Below are 17207 nucleotides of genomic sequence, written 5' to 3' on the forward strand. Positions count from 1 at the left end.
ATTACCATAATCAAGGACAAAAGTGGTAAGGACCTAACAGAAGCAGAAGACATCAAGAAGAGGTGGCAAGAATACACAGAGGAATTGAAATATACTCGGAGTCAAGAGTGAATTTCATGCTCTTTATTCAGCTCATAGTCATCGAGGAGGAGAAGAGAAGACGAATGGCTCTTTTCCCCAAACCATCTGCTTATATACATTATTTACACAATGGGCCTTGCGTGATTGGCTACTTCAGGGCTACACCTGTGGGCCAATTATATTATGGATTGACTTCTGCCTGCAGCCTGATTGGCTGCTCCTACAGGCCAATCAGGTAGCAGATTCACTTCTGCCAGCCGCCTGATTGGCTGCTCCAGCAGACCAATCAGGTTGCGGATTCACTTCCACCTGGAGTTGGATTGGGTAGCTCCCGCTGATTCTGAATCCTATTGTTCTAGGATTCAGCTCAGTACATAACACCCCTCCCCTCTAAGTTCCAGTCCTGCCCGGGAAGTTGCATTCGTAGTCCCCAAGGTCTGCTGGCCGCCTCCGTGTGCGTTGTGGCCTGGGGTGTTCCTTGGTCAGGGGTTCTGGTTCTGGCTCGTGTTCCGAGGCTGCTGGCTGTGCCAGGGCTGTCTGGTCTGGCGCCACTGAACCACTAGGTTGTAGCTCTGGTTCCGGTGTCCTTCCAGCCTCGGGGCGCCCCTCTGTGCCTACTGCTTCTGCTTCCCCTGCCCACCCCTCTCGCTCTACAGGCCTCACTGCCCTGCTGTCCCCTTGGGACCCCTCTGTCCCGCTCTCCTCCCGGGTTCCTCCTGGGAATCGTCGTCGTAGCTGGTCGCAGTGGCGGCGCCAACATTGCCCCCCTTCCGTTAGTACCTCGTACGACACGGGACCGGTCACCTTGGTGACTGTGGCGGGTACCCATGCTGGGCCTGCCCCAAAATTCTTTGCATACACTGGGTCCTGGGCCACAAATGTCCGGGGGTTCCTGCCTTTCCCCACCACTACCTCATCCTGAGCTCTGTCGGGGTGAAGTCGGTCCAGTCTAGTTGCAAGGCGCCGGCCCATTAGTAATTCAGCTGGGCTCCGGCCCGTCGTTGTGCTTGGGGTGCTGTGCTGTGCTAGAAGAAATGCGGCAAGGCGGTATTCCCAGTCCCCTTGTGTCATGCGGCGGAGGCTGTCCTTGGTGGTCCGCACCATGCGCTCCGCTTGGCCATTGGTGGCAGGGTGGAATGGTGCTGAGCGGATGTGGCGGATGGCGTTCTGCGCTGTGAAGGTCTGGAACTCCTCTGACGTGAATGCGGTTCCATTGTCCGAGACGAGGGTGTCAGGGAGCCCGTGGGTCGCAAACAGCTTACGTAGTACCCGGATGGCTGCCGCCGTAGAAGTGGATGGTACCAGTGCGACCTCCAGCCATTTGGTGTAGGAATCCACCACTATGAAGAATGTTTTTCCCTGGAAGGGGCCAGCGAAGTCCACGTGCAAGCGTGACCATGGATGTCGGGCGGACTCCCAGGGCTGGACTGGGGCCCTTGGGGGATCCGGGCGGGATTCTTGGCAGGTCTGGCAGTGTTGGACCCAGGCCTCTATCTCTCTGTCAATCCCCGGCCACCACACATAACTCCTGGCAAGGGCCTTCATCCTCACTACCCCTGGGTGTGTCTCGTGTAGGGCTGTGAGGACCCTTTTGCGGAGGGGCTGGGGAACAACAACCCTGCTTCCCCATAACAGGCACCCCTTGTGGGCCGACAGTTCATGTTTGCGGTTTGTGTAGCCAGCGAATTCTGGCCCGGGGCTGCTGCTGGGCCATCCTCGCCACACCCAGTCCAGGACCCGGGAGATGACCCTATCTTTTGTGGAATGGTGCGCAACTTCTTGTGCCTGAATGGGTCGGTCGGGAAGCAGCTCCAGGGTCATAACCTCTTGCGCAGGCGCTGGGTCGGGGCCTGTTTCTGGTAGTGGTAGCCTGCTGAGGGCGTCTGCGTGGCCCATCGCCTTCCCAGGGCGGTGGATTAGTGCATACTGGTAGCCGGCAAGGAAAATTGACCACCTGAGGACACGTGGAGACAACACTTGGGGGGTCTGCTTCTCAGGGGCAAACAGGCCAAGCAACGGCTTGTGGTCAGTCACTATGGTAAAGGGCCGCCCGTACAAGAAATCATGGAATTTTTTTACGCCCTTCACGATTGCCAGACCCTCCTTGTCAATCTGTGAGTAGTTTCGTTCGGCTGCAGCAAGCGTCTGGGAGAAGTATGCCACCGGCACCTCTCTTCCATCCGGGAGTTGGTGTCCCAGGACAGCGCCGATGCCATAGGGAGAGGCGTCGCATGCCAGCACCACTGGCAGCCTCTCGTCGAAGTGGCCCGTACCTTGTCACCGGTTGGATGGACCCCTTCTGCGTCCACCTTAAATCCCAGAAAGTCCACCTGCGGCACTCCCAGTAAACACTTTTCCCGCTTCACCTTGAGGCCCGCCGTCTGGAAACGGTGCAGGACGGAGCGGAGGCGGTCCTCAAATTCCTCTGGTGTGGGCCCGGCGATCAGTACATCATCGAAGAAGGGGGTGACGCCAGGAATCCCTTTAAGGAGAGAGTCCATTAGATTCTGGAATATGCCTGGTGCCACGCTAACGCCAAATTGCAGCCGCTTAACTCTGAATGCCCCTCTGTGCGTCACAATCGTCTGAGCCTCTGCTGTGGCTTCGTCCACAGGCAACTGTTGATACGCTTGGGCCAAGTCCAGTTTGCCAAAGATTTTTGACCCAGCCAGGGTGGCGAGGACATGGCTGACCACTGGCACTGGGTATGCATGGGCCGTGAGAGCCTTGTTTATGGTGCATTTGTAGTCTGCACAGATGCGGACCGAACCGTTAGGCTTGACGGGTGTGACAATTGGAGTTTCCCAGGGGGCGTTGGGCACCGGCTCCAGCACTCCTTGCTCCACGAGCCGGTCCAATTCCTCGTCTATGCGGGGTTTCAGGGCGAACGGGACCCGGCGGGCCTTGTGCCTGATGGGTCGTACAGCGGGGTCCAGCTGTAGGGCAATGGGGGGTCCTGTATATCGTCCCAATGCCCCATCGAAAACCCCTGGAAACTCTTTGCATATGGCGTCCACGTCCACTTGTAAGCTAGTGCGGTTCACCCCGGTAACGGCTAGCCCCAGAGGTCCAAACCATGCCAGTCCCAGTAAGCTAACGTAGGGGCCCTTAACTACCAGCAAGTCCAATTGTTGCTTTCGCCCTCGATATTGCACCCTGAAGGTCCCCACCCCCATAGTAGGGACCTTACGTTTCTGGAAGTCCCGGAGGGTGAATGGGGCCGGCCTTAGTTTGGGACCCCCATTAGGGCACAGTTCCCTTAATGTTCGGGCCGAGATTATGGATAGAGTTGAACCCGTGTCCAGCTCCATGCGGCATGGGGCTCCCTCTATCTGTACCTCTATATAAATTTTCTCTGTGCTGGGATGGGGCAACTGGAATACCTGGTAGTCCGTGATCTCCGTCGAGTTGCCTTGGTGCATGGTGCCGTGTGACCTGGGGCTCCTGGGTCGGTCATCTGATGCTTGTCGACGGGTGAGTCGAGCCCGACACACCCGGGCGATGTGTCCCAATTTTCTGCACTGCCTGCACTCTGCGTTGCGGAAACGACAGGTCCTCCTCTCGTGGTTCTCCCCGCAGCTTGCACAGTTCCCTCCTTCTCGTCGAGGCTGCTGTGGTGTGTGTGCTGCTTGAGTGCGCCGCTGTACTCGGTGTACTTCCTCCCTGTCAGATTCGGATTCGTCGGTGAGGTCTTCGTGGTAGACCCTCGGTTGGGATGGCGGGGCCGGTCGTGCCTCTTGCGTTGACCTCTCGGCGGCTTCGGTTGCCAGGGCTTCCTCCAGAGCAATCTGGAACGTGAGGTCTTTTTTGGCGTAGAGGCGTCGTTGCAACATCTCGTCCCTCAGGCCACCGACGAGGCGGTCACGAAGCATGTTCTCCAATTCTGAGAAGTTGCATAACCGGGCGGCTTGGCGGAGGGAGGTCACAAACCCAGTTATGGTTTCCCCCGGGGCTTGCCGCTTTGCGTAGAAGGCATTTCGGCAAGCTACCACCGAGGGCTGTGGTGAGAAGTGCTCCTTCAGCCGTTCCATTATTGTTTTGTAAGAGACGGTAGCGACATCTCTAGGTGCAAGGAGAGCCCGGGCGATTTCAAACGTCTCCTCTCCACAGACGCTGAAGAATGTCGCCCTCTTCATGGCATCATTGGTGACTTCTTTCGCTTGCAGGAGGAAGTTGAAACGGGCGGCGTACCCTTCCCAGTCTCCTGATGCTGGTTTGAATGGCGAGAAGCTGCTGTCGGTTGCCATTCTGGGTTCCTTGGGTCCTGGAGCTGAAGCCTGGATGCACGGTGCGATGCAGCGGTGCAGCAGGTGGCGGTGCTGCGGTGCAGTGCGTGGTGGCGGTCAGCTCAGCAGGATCCCACCTTCGTCGCCAGTGAAATATACTCGGAGTCAAGAGTGAATTTCATGCTCTTTATTCAGCTCATAGTCATCGAGGAGGAGAAGAGAAGACGAATGGCTCTTTTCCCCAAACCATCTGCTTATATACATTATTTACACAATGGGCCTTGCGTGATTGGCTACTTCAGGGCTACACCTGTGGGCCAATTATATTATGGATTGACTTCTGCCTGCAGCCTGATTGGCTGCTCCTACAGGCCAATCAGGTAGCAGATTCACTTCTGCCAGCCGCCTGATTGGCTGCTCCAGCAGACCAATCAGGTTGCGGATTCACTTCCACCTGGAGTTGGATTGGGTAGCTCCCGCTGATTCTGAATCCTATTGTTCTAGGATTCAGCTCAGTACATAACAGGAATTATACCAGAAAGATATGGAGGTCTCGTACACCCCAGGTAGTGTGGTTGCTGACCTTGAGCCAGACATCTTGGAGAGTGAAGTCAAATGGGCCTTAGAAAGCACTGCTAATAACAAAGCCAGTGGAAGTGATGATATTCCAGCTGAACTATTTAAAATTTTAAAAGATGATGCTGTTAAGGTGCTACACCCAATATGCCAGCAAGTTTGGAAAACTCAGCAATGGCCAGAGGATTGGAGAAGATCAGTCTACATCCCAATTCCAAAGAAGGGCAGTGCCAAAGAATGCTCCAACTACCGCACAATTGCGCTCATTTCACACGCTAGCAAGGTTATGCTTAAAATTCTACAAGGCAGGCTTAGGCAGTATGTGGACCGAGAACTCCCAGAAGTGCAAGCTGGATTTCGAAAGGGCAGAGGAACCAGAGACCAAATAGCAAACATGCGCTGGATTATGGAGAAAGCTAGAGAGTTCCAGAAAAACGTCTACTTCTGCTTCATTGACTATGCAAAAGCCTTTGACTGTGTCGACCACAGCAAACTATGGCAAGTTCTTAAAGAAATGGGAGTGCCTGATCACCTCATCTGTCTCCTGAGAAATCTCTATGTGGGACAAGAAGCTACAGTTAGAACTGGATATGGAACAACTGATTGGTTCAAAATTGGGAAAGGAGTACGACAAGGTTGTATATTGTCTCCCTGCTTATTTAACTTATATGCAGAATTCATCATGCGAAAGGCTGGACTAGATGAATCCCAAGCAGGAATTAAGATTGCCGGAAGAAATATCAACAACCTCAGATATGCAGATGACACAACCTTGATGGCAGAAAGTGAGGAGGAATTAAAGAACCTTTTAATGAGGGTGAAAGAGGAGAGCGCAAAATATGGTCTGAAGCTCAACATCAAAAAAACCAAGATCATGGCCACTGGTCCCATCACCTCCTGGCAAATAGAAGGGGAAGAAATGGAGGCAGTGAGAGATTTTACTTTCTTGGGCTCCTTGATCACTGCAGATGGTGACAGCAGTCACGAAATTAAAAGACGCCTGCTTCTTGGGAGAAAAGCAATGACAAACCTAGACAGCATCTTAAAAAGCAGAGACATCACCTTGCCGACAAAGGTCCGTATAGTTAAAGCTATGGTTTTCCCAGTAGTGATGTATGGAAGTGAGAGCTGGACCATAAAGAAGGCTGATCGCCGAAGAATTTATGCTTTTGAATTATGGTGCTGGAGGAGACTCTTGAGAGTCCCATGGACTGCTAGAAGATCAAACCTATCAATTCTTAAGGAAATCAGCCCTGAGTGCTCCCTGGAAGGACAGATCGTGAAGCTGAGGCTCCAATACTTTGGCCACCTCATGAGAAGAGAAGAATCCTTGGAAAAGACTCTGATGTTGGGAAAGATTGAGGGCACTAGGAGAAGGGGACGACAGAGGACGAGATGGTTGGACAGTGTTCTCGAAGCTACGAACATGAGTTTGACCAAACTACGGGAGGCAGTGCAAGACAGGAGTGCTATGGTCCATGGGGTCACGAAGAGTCGGACACGACTAAACGACTAAACAACAACAACAAAGCTTAGGTCCATTAATTTCAGTGGGTTTATTCTTGACTATTCTTGCATCTAACAATGACTATTGTTAGATGCAACCAACTGGGTTGTATCAAGCATTGACATTGTGCAAGCAGAACAGATTTTTGCTCACATGTAAAGCAGTAAAAAAAATTTAAGCTGGATATAGTTTTAAACAGAGGCTGCGAACACAATTTGTTGCACAAGCATGTAGTTTTCTCCTGATTTGGAGGGTAGGACTCGAGGCAATGGCTTCAAGTTACAAAAAAGGAGATTCCGACTAAACCTTCAGAAGAACTTTCTGACAGTAAGAGCTGTTCGGCAGTAGAACAGACTCCAACAAGAGGCATAGCTGTCAAGTTTTCCCTTTTCTCACAAGGAAGCCTATTCAGCATAAGGAAATTTCCCTTAAAAAAGGAGAACTTGACAGCTATGACAAGAGGTGGTGGACTCTCCTTCCTTGGAGGTTTTAAAGCAGAGGTTGGGTGGCCATCTGTCATGGATGCTTTAGCTGAGATTCCTGCATTGCAGGGGGTTTGACTAGATGACCCATGGGTCCCTTCCAACTCTTAAGATAAATCTGGAACCGTTCATGCTCATCCTCAACATGCTGCTTTTTATTTTATTTTTTTATTTTTTTATAAATATTTTTATTAGAAAGTTTTTATAACATCAAAGACATAACATGCTGCTTTTTAATCTAGATTGATTCTAAATCCTGCTGTCCACAAGGGTGGGTGTAGGTACCTGGTAATTTGAAAACCCTCCTCTAAGCTGGTTAGGAAGAGGCTCCAGTGAGCAGTAAGAACTGCAGAGAGGGTAATTGGTGTTAGTTTGCCTCCAATAGGGACACTTTATGCTGCTCAAATCAGGAAGAGAGCAGAGATAATTGCTGTAGAGTGTAGACCCTTCACATCCTGGTCACCACCTGTTTGATTTACTCCCATCCGGACGTCGGTACAGGACTCTATATACAAAAACGTCTAGGCACAGGAAAAGCTTTTTTCCTTGTGCCATCAAATTGTTGAATCTGTAGTTGTGGGCGGAAGGAAGGCTCATTGGTGGTATGGGGTCTTTTTGCTGTGCTTTTGTATTGTGAGGGGAATAGTGTTTGTATGATGTACGTTTTTTCTTTACATTGCAATGTAGTTGAAGCAAAATTCCAAGCATGATTGATACTTGGCCAATAAATTTCTATTCTATTCTATTCTATTTATTAGGTTGCCCACTCCTTTTCCTCCCTGCATACCTCAGGTAAGTGAAGACGGAAGCAGTAGCTGCAATCTTAGCACATCCCCACTCACAACATCATTGGACATATGTAGATACATCTCCCTGCATCAGGACTGCCTACATTTGTTTTCAACTGGTCACACTGCAGAGTAATATAGAAGCAATCTGCAATGTGATTTTATTTGCAGAATGAAACCAGTTTCTCAAGAAGCGCTTTTCGTGTGCAAAAGATAGGCACCAGATCTAGATTGTGTGTGGACTAAATAGAAAAAGCAAGAGCACTCTGTCTCCCTTGATTCTTTGATAAAATGTGTGTATGTAGCCCAAGGTGTGGAACCTTTGGTTTTCCAGATGTTGCTAGATACTCCACCTGCCATCATTGCTGTCTATTGGCCATGCTGGCTGGTGCTGATAGGAGCTGGATCCCAAAAGCATCCAGAGGTTCTCTACCCCTGCATAATGGAAAGCTTTCCAAAATCCTCTGGAGCATGATTCATCACCTGTTTTACAAAGCAATTAGTGTTATACCTTGCTCTCTTTACTCCATAACAGGTTGTCCTTTCCTACTAAGCTTATAAAGGATGACGCATAGCAGCTCTTTCCTTGTAAAGCTGCAGGCGAAAAGAGAGAGCACAGGTTTCCCACATATGAAAGAAAGAGCACTTGGAATGATGTAGTGCGCTGAGTTAACAGATAAAAGAGCTTTGAGGAGCCTTGAAAAGATAGCAGATTTAAAAGAAAGAATTGTTTTTATATGTTGCCTTTCACACTTGAGAGCCCCCAAAGCAGCATCGTTCAGAGTAATGCAATAGATATTGTTGGTGTAATAGCTTGCCACAGCCAGTATATGGCCAACAATAGAACAATAGAATTATAGTGTTCCAAGGGACTTAAAGGGTCATCAAATCCTCTCCTCTGCACTGGGACAGGATTAATGTCTAAGGCTGCAAGCCTATGCACACTTACCTGAAGTAAGTCCCAATGAACTCAATGGTTTTACTTCTGAATAAATATGCGTAAGAAGAGCAGCAGGTTCAAGGTAGGGATTCTTGTTTTCAGCCAGGATATTTCCTGTACATCAACATTTGCTAGTTGTGACTCCCCAAATGCTGTTTACAGAGTTTTCCTCCCTACACTGCAGTAAACAATAAAGTGAAAGGCAATTATTGTGCCAAACCAGCCATTAATTAAGTTGAAGATGCTTGATTTCCCTTTTATGCCTACGACGACAACAAATCAATAATGCCTCAAGTCAACAGACTGAGTATGAAATTCTATATCAATACATTTTTTTCCTGCAGGACAATTACATTCATATTGGAGCTAGATTTGTGTGTGTTTAGGCTTACTTGGGAGTGAGCCCTACGGAACACAGTGGTAGTTTTTTGGGTAAATATGCATAGGATTGTGCTGTTTATTTCAAAATGTGCTGCTTCAACTTTCTGACAAGATGAATGTTCAAAATGACATGTAAAAAGTCAGATTTGAAACAATGCAATCTAAAATAACAAATACTGTATACAGAACAGCAGAAGTAAACTGGTTAAAATAATGAGCAGATCCATTGCGTTTGTCATTAGAACAGTTTTTGGTTGGACCCCCAAAAAGTAAAATGCTAGCAAGCAGAATGTGGCTAAGGAGCTCCAAATTGGGGTGTCACCACTGAAAAGGCCTTGCTTCTGGCATCCACCCACCTAAGGAAAAGCCTGGAACAGAGTCCCACACTATGATCTTGGCAGAACAGCAGGTTCAAAAGAGAGAAGGTGATTCTTTAGATACAGTGGTACCTCTACTTATGAATTTAATGCGTTCCGAACGCACATTTGTAAGTAGAAAAAATTTGTAAGTCAAATCCCATAGGAATGCATTGGGAGAAAAAATTCATAAGTACTGTAGAAGCAACCCTATCTAAAAATTCGTAAGTAGAAAAAATCCTATCTAAACCACATCCAAGATGGCGGACGGAGCTCCATTCGTAAGTAGAAACATTCGTAAGTAGAGTTATTCGTAAGTAGAGGTACCACTGTACATGATTTCGGTGCTGTTCTTACTGTCAAAATAATGGATTTCCAATCTCCATCAAGGAATTTTCCACTTTGGGAACAGAAATGTACATGCTTTTAAAGAGAGTTCATTTGAGGCACATCTTTTACAAAGGAAGCAGTGAGAAAACGGATGCAAATTTGACTCAGCTTTGTGCATTTTGTCATAATATCATTCTAAGGGGAACTCTTATGTCTCTTTATCAATTCAAAATGCATGCTCTTCAGATGCATCTGTCCACATGAAAGATGTATTAATTGGATGCTATACCTATTTCTTCATTTAAATATTCTGTAAAGGGAGATTTCATTAATCATCTACATTTGTGGAACACTAGTGCTGCCAGCTCTGATTCACCTTTTTGGCTCAAGCTGGAGGTAACAGGATGTCACTTGTGAATTCAGCATCCATTTACCCTTTGGGCCTGTTTAATACAGTGGTCAGTACTAACAGGGCTTCTTGAGTTACCATCTGTTAAGCAGAGGAAGGGGGCTTTGCAAATACACCCCAAACCAAATGTGTGTTTGGGGGCAAAAAGGCTCCCTTTGCCCATCAGCAGTTGGTGAGGTGATCTTTTTCTTGCACAGGCATACATATGCAAAAGGTAATCAATAACATCTAGGATTTGCTTCAAAAGAGAATAGACAGTATCATCCATCTTAATGAATGTTAACTGAAACTCATCTTGCTTAATTCCCAGCACAAGAAGATCTATAGCTTAACAGCCTCTTAAAGCACTGAATCTCAACAGAAGATAGATCAAGAGAGGGGGGAGGGAATTATGTTTCTTTGTTGTTTTAAACAGAACATGGAAAACTTCAGTCCTTTTTAAAAATATATGCTGATAAAACTATAAATCTTTAAACTACTGTAGAATTTACTGTAGAATTATAGTACAGTAATGGCAACAGAAATAGCTACTTTACCTGCCAGACCAAAAGAATGATATATAAGAAGAGAAGGAACATGAAAATGCATTCTTCGTGGCTGGAAAGGAGAATTCCATCCCATGTTCTATCTATACCATTCATTAAGAAAGGGAGATTTTTCAATAAGGGGGAAATACAGCAGCAAAGTTATTACTTATAAATCTGACATAATAAGAGAAATCTTATTTTGCTCCTGTGAATCAAGCTTACTTTGCAATCCTTTCCCCTCCATTTGAAAAGAGTAGTCAGCTAATCCATGTCGGCTTGAGAATGTTCTGAAAATGCTTATTTTGCTTCCTGTTATTTAATCCATTTGGGAAATGACATTGCGTGCTGCCATTGAAAGCTGAGGGAACAAGCTTATTTTAGATATGAGTGGAAATGCCACTCAGAAAGAAAATGTCATTTGTGCTAATTGCAGCTTGAAGTACACCCGTGAGTAAAGGGCACACACACCTTCTGGCTTCACAAGAGCTTTGTCCACTTCTTAGAAAGGGCCCTCCTGATGGTGTGTGGTTTGAAACCCCACCTGCCACATAAAACCCAAACATTGCTTTGTGTTTCTGTGATGCAGGTAACTTAAACCTCCATGGCAACTTTTATCTCCAGGCAATATTTCCTGCATAAGTGTTTGCCTAACCAGATTTAATTCAATTGCCAAACACAGAAGAATGACACACTGATCCTCTGGAGTGCTGGATATTTGATTATGAGTTTCCATCTTTCTCTTCCTCCTCCTCCTCCTGGTGGCAGTTGTACCTGTAAAACAGAGAGTTCAAACAAAATACTTCTCTGTCATCAGCAGACTTCTCCACAGGAAAGCAACACAAAATATAAAGATATTTTCAAATCACAGAACTAGGCTGCTGTGGGAACTTCACGATCTGATTTTGTGATACTGGAAATGCTTCTAAAGAATGTTGAAGTGCCTAGCAAAATAACAATATTGGAATTGTTTAAGGTGTGTGTGTGTGTGTGTGTGTGTGTGTGTGTGTGTGTGTGTGCATTGGACAAAAGCTTCCAAGGGTCACATGCTAGGAATGGGCAGGGCCAGAGACAAAAATGGACAGGGATAATGAATGTAAATTCCACCTTCGTACAGTAGGCTAGTTTCTATGCAAACCTGTCTCTATCAAGGCACGTAAAAGGCACAGTCAGAGCTCCAGAGCACATTCCAGGCATGTGAAAACACTCAAAGAGGGTGCAAAGCAGACCAGGGAGGGGTGTGGCCTGAGGAGAGATCGGGTCCTCCCTAACCAGAGGGCACATGTTGTGGTGTCACCTGTCAACCAGACCCTGTGTTGTAGGTGGGAACATTTGGATGGCCACAACACCCTATTGGAGGTCCCTCGATGCTGGGTGCAATCAGACCAATAGGATGCCAGCAAATTTGTATTGAGGGACCTTTATTTAAGCCCATGCACGTGTCCCCGAGTTTCCTCTTTTGGGCCAGTGCATCGGAACATCCGCCCACCTCTCCCTATATTTAGGGCTTGCACGCATGACCTTGCTATGCCGTTGTGTGTCATCTGTCGTTGGGACAGGGGCACGGCAGGAATTTCCCCCACTTGGCTGATTGGCTGGTGCCATTCGAGTTTCGCCTGCCGTGTAGCAAATCGTCACAACTTGTAAGGTTGTGGATAGGCTCTGATTCAGGTGATATGGGTGGCAGAGCAGACTGGCCATCCCTATGCGATGTGTATTCCGTTAAAGGAATCCTGGGACTCTTGGTTGGTCTTCCCTGAGAGGGGTTGTGCCTGGAGCCAGAATCCAGGGGAGCATCTGGCTGTTGGACTGGTTGGACACGGCCTTCCACTATGCCGGGTATTCACCCTAGGCTGACGTAGGCAGGTGCCCTGGGTGAGCGCTGCCTGCAAGGGTGCAGGGAGCTAGTCAAACCAGAGCCTATGCAACCACTCATTTGATTGTAATCCAGGGGTCTCCAAACTAAGACCCGGGGGCTGGATGCAGCCCAATCACCTTCTAAACCCAGCCCGCGGACGGTCCGGGAATCAGCATGCTTTTACATGAGTAGAATGTGTCCTTTTATTTAAAATGCATCTCTGGGTTATTTGTGGGGCATAGGAATTCATTCTTTTTTTCTTTCTTTCAAAATATAGTCCGGCCCCCCACAAGGTCTGAGGGACAGTGGACCGGTCCCCTGCTGAAAAAGTTTGCTGACCCCGGAATGTAATCAATAAAGTTGTGGCCTAAATTCTGCCAAAAACCAAACCTAAAATTTGAGTCTTGTCTGAATTTATTTTGTTGTTGTTGTTTAGTCGTTTAGTCGTGTCCGACTCTTCGTGACCCCATGGACTAGAGCACGCCAGGCACTCCTGTCTTGCACTGCCTCCCACAGTTTGGTCAAACTCATGTTCGTAGCTTCGAGAACACTGTCCAACCATCTTGTCCTCTGTCGTCCCCTTCTCCTAGTGCCCTCAATCTTTCCCAACATCAGGGTCTTTTCCAAGGATTCTTCTCTTCTCATGAGGTGGCCAAAGTATTGGAGCGTCAGCTTCAGGATCTGTCCTTCCAGGGAGCACTCAGGGCTGATTTCCTTAAGAATGGATAGGTTTGATCTTCTTGCAGTCCATGGGACTCTCAAGAATTTATTCTCTCAATGAATTTATAAACTCTCAATGAATTTATTTGGGGAAGGTTAAACACGCAATTCTGACTGCTGGACAGAGAAGCTTGGAGGGTGACATTTGTCCCCCAGGCCTGAGATTCCCCATTACCTGATTTAGAGTAATTATATACGTTCTAGCTTTATTAGACATTTTGCGAGGATCAGAGCTGGACAACAACCTGCTGCTGCTTTAGGTGAAAGACAAGATGGTGCCCGTGTGTACTCGTGTCCAGAAGCTGACTGGGTAAGCTTGATATTAGCCACAGGACAGCATCATCCATCGTCATACTTGATAGCAGCAAGCTCACTTAGGTGTTGCACTGCAGGACACATGGCACACAGCCCTGTCCGCCAACAACCCCCCACTGCTCCCTACCCCCCAGCATGTGCCGTCTGAATTGCCTCACCCTGCCTAAAGGAAACAACTGACCCTGGCCAGGATCTGATATGCGGAATTCTTCTGTTTATCAGTAGTAAACAGAAGAATGGTCGATATTTGGTGGTGGTTGTTAAATAAACTTTTATACCAAAACACTGAACATTGGTTCATATTTAATGCAAGTTACAGGTAGGTGCCGGTAGCCGTGTTGGTCTGACGTAGTCGAAACAAAATTAAAAAATTCCTTCCAGCAGCACCTTAGAGACCAACTAAGTTTGTCATTGGTATGAGCTTTCATGTGCATGCACTTTTGTGTGCATGCACATTTTCTGAAGAAGTGTGCATGCACACGAAAGCTCATACCAATATTTAATGCAGTTACTCTTCAAATCTTCCCAGAATCCACCGACAAATAGGGAGGTGGGACCGATTCGGATGGTCCGCCCCCGCTACTTAATGGATCCAATTGGCTTCCAGAGAGTGGTAGGGGATGTTTTATCCCATGTCGATGGCCTTTCAGCTGATTCCCTGGTGGCCCGCTGGAATGCGGAGTTAACCAGCGCTATTGACTGTCTGGCTCCGAAGCGCCCTCTCAGATTGCATGGAGCCCGGACAGCCCCGTGGTTTTCCCCGGCGCTGAGGGCGATGAAACAGTCGTTGAGACGGCTAGAGCGCCGGTGGCGGAAAACTCATTTTGAATCAGACCGGACACGGGCTAGAGCTCAACTTCGAGCCTACCAAGTGGCAATGGCGACAGCGAAGAGGACCTTCTTCACCGTCTCCATCGCATCTGCAGAAAACAGCAGCAGGAGACTCTTCCAGGTGGTTCGCAATTTAGCGGAACCACCTGCTCCATCCGGGCCCAGTACGGGCCACATGATCTCCTGCAATGATTTTGCAAAGTTTTTTGCAGATAAAGTCGCTCAGATTCGGGAAGAGGTAGACTCCACCGTGGGAGCAGGGCCGGGGCGGGGGAGTGCTAGAGTCCTGTCTAGTCAAGTTTTGTGGGATCAATTTCAATCTGTTACCTCCGAGGATGTGGACAGGCTGCTTCGACGAGTGAAACCAACCACCTGTCTCCTTGATCCTTGCCCATCCTGGCTTATAAAAGCTAGCCAGGAAGGGCTGGGCGATGGGCTTCGCGGGTTGGTAAATGCTTCTCTCCATGAAGGAGCCTTCCCAGACCCGCTGAAAGAGGCGGTTATTAAACCGCTTCTTAAAAAACCATCTTTAGATCCGGCCAATATGGCCAACTATCGCCCAGTCTCAAATCTTCCATTCTTGGGCAAGGTGATTGAGCGAGTGGTTGCTGAACAACTTCAGGCACGCCTGGAAGAAGCGGACCATTTGGATCCCTTCCAGTCAGGATTCAGGCCTCACCATGGGACTGAAACTGCCTTGGTCGCACTGGTCGATGATCTCCGGCGGGCTAGGGACAAAGGTAAGAGCTGTTTCCTTGTTCTGCTGGATCTCTCAGCGGCTTTTGACACCATCGACCATAACATCCTTCTGGATCGTCTAGAGGGTTTGGGAGCTGGGGGCACTGTCATGCAGTGGTTCCGCTCCTTCCTCCTGGGCCGTGTTCAGAAAGTGGTGGTGGGGGATGAGTGTTCAGACCCCTGAGCTCTCACTTGTGGGGTGCCTCAGGGTTCTGTCCTCTCCCCCATGCTTTTTAACATCTATATGCAGCCGCTGGGAGAGATCATCAGGGGGTTTGGGCTGGGTGTCCATCAGTATGCTGATGATACCCAGCTCTACCTCTCTTTTAAATCAGAACCAGTGAAGGCGGTGAAGGTCCTGTGTGAGTGCTTGGAGGCGGTTGGAGGATGGATGGCGGCTAACAGATTGAGATTGAATCCTGACAAGACAGAAGTACTGTTTGTGGGGGACAGGAGGCGGGCGGGTGTGGAGGACTCCCTGGTCCTGAATGGGGTAACTGTGCCCCTGAAAGACCAGGTGCGCAGCCTGGGAGTCATCTTAGACTCACAGCTGTCCATGGAGGCACAGGTCAACTCCGTGTCCAGGGCAGCTGTTTATCAGCTCCATCTGGTACGCAGGCTGAGTCCCTACCTGCCCACTGACTGTCTCTCCAGAGTGGTGCATGCTCTAGTTATCTCTCGCTTGGACTACTGCAATGCGCTCTACGTGGGGCTACCTTTGAAGGTGACCCGGAAACTACAACTAATCCAGAATGCGGCAGCTAGACTGGTGACTGGGAGCGGCCGCCGAGACCACATAACACCGGTCCTGAAAGACCTACATTGGCTCCCAGTACGTTTCCGAGCACAATTCAAAGTGTTGGTGTTGACCTTTAAAGCCCTAAACGGCCTCGGTCCGGTATACCTGAAGGAGCGTCTCCACCCCCATCGTTCTGCCCGGACACTGAGGTCCAGCTCCGAGGGCCTTCTGGCGGTTCCCTCACTACGAGAAGCCAAGTTACAGGGAACCAGGCAGAGGGCCTTCTCGGTAGTGGCACCCACCCTGTGGAATGCCCTCCCACTAGAGGTCAAAGAGAACAACAATTACCAGACCTTTAGAAGGCATCTCAAGGCAGCCCTGTTTAGGGAAGCTTTTAATGTTTGATGGATTTCGGTATTTTAATGTTTGATGGATCTCTGTATTTTAGAATTTCTGTTTTGTTGGAAGCCGCCCAGAGTGGCTGGGGGAACCCGGCCAGATGGGCGGGGTATAAATAATAAATTATTATTATTATTATTATTATTATTATTATTATTATTATTATTATACTGTACTTAACAACCATTTACTCTTGCAAAGTTGCCAAGTTTGTTTAATACAGTAAGTGGCTTGAAGCTTGCAGTTGTGGGTTATTTTGCAAGTTATCCATTCAGCAACTTCTCTCGCTTAAATTCACAAACTATTTTATAAAATATTTGGAGTTTTTAAAATGTGTTTCAAGGCTTTTTAAGAGACCTAAGAAAAGAATTGCCTCCAGGAGGCAGCTGCTGTTGAATCCAGCTCAACAGTGGCTTTGACTGAGCAGAAAGTGTTTATGCTTCTATAAGTTAGGGCAACTGATTTTCACCAACACCACACACAAACTCAAACACATTGCTGCTCTGCACAGCATGCCCAGTTCACTGGTGGGGGAGCGCACCGTCCTCAGTGGCACGATCCCGGTTGTGTGCAATCGCACGCGCCCCACGCTGGGTGCCACGCCCCCAGGATGCATGCCACACCCCTGCGGGCAGCATGCCACGCCCCCGGGGTGTACGGCAGCCATGCCCCCCCCGCCTACTCTCCACCTCCCTGCCAGAGCTTGAAGCTCCGCCACTGGCCCTGTTCTGTTCCAGAGGCTTCCCAACCCTCAGGAGTACATTCACAAAATATATATGAAAGTAGTCCAAAGTCTTAAAAGTAAAACAGATCCACCATGAATCTTTAAAAATAATTTAAAATGTATTTGTAACTGCTTCCTAAAAGAATTTGAAACACTTACATAGGTCCTTAATTCCCATGTAGATTAAATAGCTAAAATATTAACTCATTTCTTTGCTAAGACATTAACCCCAAATCCCCAAAATTTAACTTACTTCGCCTTTATTGTTTATTTCACCTAGCTT

The 17207-nt window shown here is 48.2% G+C and overlaps 1 pseudogene; it reads right to left on the reverse strand.

Annotated features, from left to right (window-relative positions):
• Positions 1-279: 279 nt before the first annotated feature.
• Positions 280-4460, reverse strand: LOC132592168 (uncharacterized protein K02A2.6-like; annotated as a pseudogene).
• Positions 4461-17207: the final 12747 nt, after the last annotated feature.

This window comes from Zootoca vivipara, chromosome 1 (assembly GCF_963506605.1).
Source record: "Zootoca vivipara chromosome 1, rZooViv1.1, whole genome shotgun sequence".
Taxonomy (NCBI): Eukaryota; Metazoa; Chordata; class Lepidosauria; order Squamata; family Lacertidae; genus Zootoca; species Zootoca vivipara.